Source organism: Acomys russatus, chromosome 13 (genome assembly GCF_903995435.1).
Source record: "Acomys russatus chromosome 13, mAcoRus1.1, whole genome shotgun sequence".
Classification (NCBI taxonomy): Eukaryota; Metazoa; Chordata; class Mammalia; order Rodentia; family Muridae; genus Acomys; species Acomys russatus.
Genome location: NC_067149.1, coordinates 50,445,833 through 50,450,354, shown reverse-complemented (window position 1 = coordinate 50,450,354; position 4,522 = coordinate 50,445,833).

Below are 4,522 nucleotides of genomic sequence, written 5' to 3'. Positions count from 1 at the left end.
GGAGAAATGTTGGCTGATCAGCGATTCGAGAAGGCTTAAGATTCTTCTTTGACTTTCTACCCAAGGACAAAGCATAAGATGGTGAGTAGGACAAAATCCTACTTTGCCTCTGAGGGAGCAAGGGCTTCATTGTCTTCCCTCTGGTCACTTCTGCTTATCTATGACAGGAAAGTCAGTTGAAGAAGATTGATTGAAATATTTTCAAACCTTGTAAAAGGAAACAAAACAAAACAAAAACAAAAACACAAACAAAAAAAAAGAAAGAAAGAAAAAGACAAAGACAAAGACATGGAAAGACTGTTATCTGAAGACTGTGTTCTACATGGTGACCACAGGGTGGGATGAGAAAGGGCACAAGGAAATTCTGTCTGGTGAAGGAGGGGTGGGGACAGTGGGCAGCAAGGCTAGGCTTGCTAATATTTACACCCTTCCCCAGGCTGTATTTCCCCTCACTTCCCTCCTAACACCAACATCAGTAAGTGGGATAGCTTTTATGTTGAATATTTTGGAGAAGGAGGAAACAGTGAAATGCCCTTAGTTTGGACAATGTGGAGCAGGGTGAAGATGGAAGGCAACGGTGTGTAGGGAGGGGTAGAAAACAGAGTTCAAACAGGAATTGGCACTTTGAACTGCCCCAAAGCAATTAGACATTGTATGAGGAGCACTGGGCGGGGCTGGTGGTGAAAACTGGAGGTCTTGAGGTCAGATCCCAGCATCCCTGTATCCCTGCATGCACTTTCCAGCCAATTTCTCCATCTTTCTATTTCTATTATGCCTTCCAGAAGTTTTTCTAATTATTTGGATTAATTTGATTTTTACCAACAAGATTCTATCACATCTTCATCTGTTTCCATGTGACCAAAACAAATTATTGGAAAGCACCCAATACATGACGTTATAAGAGCAGAACACATTTTTGGCAGCACCTTTTTTGGTATGTTTGAGTGACTTACTTTGAGCTAATCTGCACCTGATATCTCCCTTCGTCTGAGCACAAGACACTCACCAGGGTTTCACTTGAGAGAAGTGAGGACAAAGGTGAGTGCGAGCAGCTGCATCCAGTGCTGTGAAAACCTATCTCGAGCTTGCCCACAAAGAATTTCAATTACAGAGACATGTTGAGTAGGACCAAAGTGTTCATTATTGGAGAACTTATGTAAAAAGGGGATACGATGCATCATGTCCTATCTGGCCACCACTATGGTGGTCTCCAAACCTCCAGCCTGGACCGTAGTGTAGTTGGCTTCAGTATAGGCACACCGATTCCTCCAGTGAGATGGTGGAGTCTTTGAGTTCAGCAAAGCAAATCTGGGACTCTTCTTCCTCCTGCAGGAGTTTCACCTGTTCCTGGCTGTCTTCCTCTGAGTAGTGTGAAAAAACAACCAGAAACAGCAAATTTAGTGCCTCCCTCTACTTACTAAGACCAAGCTGCCAATAGTCTCCTGGAGCCATGGGAATTGTGGGCAAGGAAAAAAAGAAGCATGCCTAGGCAACCAGGCCAGTGTCTACATAACATAAAACATACAATAGACAGAACACACAAACTATAGCTAAAGGGACCCATGTTACAGGGATTATTGCAGATGCACCTTGAAAATCGTGATAACTTAAGAACAAGGGATCCCTCATTTCCCCTTTGGTTAGGGGCCTGTAAATTATGTAGCCAGATCTGCTTTGGAGCTTAAAGAATGACGGAGTGATTTCTCTACTCCAAAGCCTGCTTCATGAAAACCTGCTCTTCTCAGAGCACTTCTAACATACTGTGACCACAAAGCATCACACTTGGAGCAAACCGGTATCCACGGTGTCTTTTAAACTGCATTTCTCATTTTGTTTTTTATTTCATCCTGAATTAGGCCCAAATATTTTTTCATTATCCATGTGACTATAACTGGGAACTCCAAACTTCAGTGTTTTCACGTCCTTTCTCAGATCACCCAGAAATAACAGATGATGGCGATAGGTCACCTTGGTTGAAACAGGAAGTGATGGATCCACTGAGATACTGTCTTCAAAGGAAGGGTTGGCACTGAATGGCTCAAAAGTTATCTTCCCAGTAATAGGAGAAGGTGATGAATAATAAATAAGCCCCTTCTGGAGACCGACCTCCCAGTTACCTCTTTGGGATATGGAATCCCAAGGACAAATGATAAAAGAGAGCCTCTTGTTTAAAAACAATTCAGACTTTCAACACAGTGAAGCCCTGGAAGAAATGTAGGCTCGGCAAACCCTTCATTTCTGTCAATGTACTCGAGGTCACTAGTCTTCTGTCCATCAAGAATAGACAAGGGTCCTGGGCGAGAAGCAAGAAGACGGGATAGGCCTGTTCCTAGGAATCAGGATAGGGCCATTCTGAAGGTAACAGTGACTTCTTTTGTGGCCTTGAGAAAGTTCTGTATTGTCTACGTTATGGGTCTGTGTGAACTCTACAGTCACTTCAGGCACCCCAAGCCTGCACCTGACAGCATTCTAGGTAACTGTTGAGTGTATGAACTTCACAATTCATTTACATTACCCACTCTAAACAAAATGTTCAACAGATGCTGATGTTTCAGCGAAAAAATATTTTGCCATTGTCTGTTACCTTTTAGTTTTTCAACATTTTTTTTGGTCAAAGCAAATGTTGTAGTTTGAGAAATACAGTCATAATATCTAAATCTTAACAGATATCTGAAACTGCTAGGGCACTTGTGGACAGGGGCCACAAGAGTGTCACACAGTGTCAGAGTGAAAAAGTCAACTGTAAAATACACAAGCTACCTTTCTATTTCCTTCAGAATGGGCCCCCAAGGCCAGACCTCTTACAGACGACTAAGACCATAGTTGCTGAAAGCCCCATTCCCTTGGCTTCTCTCCCATACAGAGCCATGTCTTTTTCTCACATCTGTCCCCAAGGGCAGAATATTTTATGCACTGCAGAGAAGGTTTCCCAATCACCTTTGTCATCACATTGCTTGGTGTACAGTGGTGGCTGGTGACAGAGCCATCTGCCAGGAAAGGGGCATTCTTAAAGACAGACCTGAACAGTGACACCCATGTGCAGAAGACATAAGGGTCAGAGCGGAACCTCAGCCGTGACCTTTGTCCTTTCATAAAGTAAAGATGCAGCGTCTCCTGAGCCTCATCAAGAGTTAGCATCTTCAGACCATGGGAATAGCTGAGGTTCTGAAGTGGGGCCCAGGAGTGATGAAAACCCCCTAGTGATGATGACAGATAACAGGAAATGCGGAGGAGGGTGAGGGACCACCCCCGATTCTCACTCATTCCCGTTCGTCTTGTGGCCGCCATGGCTAACATGCACAAGTGTACACATCTATGACAGAGGTGAGTGGAAGAAATCCATATTCTGAAACATGTTTACACAGAACCTCCCCTGAAGTCTCTCACATAACCGATCCCCTTCACCTTCATAGTTCATGGGTACCCCACACCCCTAGCCTAATCTTAGCCTCTGTTCAGTTCTCATCTACCCCAGTTCTTGGCTCTGTGACCCCACTGACCTTACTGCTGTTATAGACGACACTGTGTTTCCTTGGCACTTCTAATCCAAAGTCACACAGCCTGAGAGTTTGGGGGAACAAGTGTCATCCTCCAGAACATCCAGCGAGGACAGGATGCAGACTCAATATCCCAAACAAATGGCACCTCCCACCCACTGCCCACAGCTCTTGGCATTCCAGGCTCCTGTGTTTTCTAGAGCTACCTTGGCACTTTGGTTTCTTTTTGCATTGATGAATCATCAGGAGGAAGAGGAAAAGGAGCAAGCAAGGTCCCAGGCTGAAACCAAGGATACTTGCTACAAAGAAGATCCCAGGCCCAGGGTTTGAATGGACTTCTTGAAGGAACATATTTGGGATATGGGAGTGACAAGGAGGACCCTGTCTCCACTGATGATGCCTGTGGCTGTTCAGGATGATGAAGTCACAGCTTCAGGCACAATGGGAGATTGTGAGAGCCTGGTAGCCTCCTTGGAGAAAATAGGTCACTGGGCCTTGGAAGGCTGAATTGGTTCCTGGCCCCTTCTCTCTCTGTGTAGCCTTGGTAACCATGAGACAAGCAGCTTTCAGAACCTTCCCCAGCCAGATGCTTCCATCTGCAAGATAGACTCAGCCACTTCAAATAGCTGGAGTAGAAATACACACATAAGGACAGAAGGTACAAAACACAAGGCACACCCTTATTCATAAAATTTCACGAATACATAAATCTTGGAAACATAAATTATATAAGCTAAGTGAATTATGTTGTTTATTATTATTATTTTTATTACCATTACAATCAGTACCAGGAGTCTTGGATCTGCAGCAACTCATACTTAGAGTGTTTTCAGAAAGCTGCAGCGAGGCATATGGATTCATCCCAAATGTGGGCAGTGCTGCTTCATGGCACAGGCTCCCAGACTTAATAAAAAGTGAAAAGGTAGAAGCCTGGCTTAGCACAAGCATTTCCCTTCTCTGCTTTCTGGTCAGCACTGTAGATCAAGCTGTTTCTCCTGTGATGTCTTCTTCACCACGATAAACTG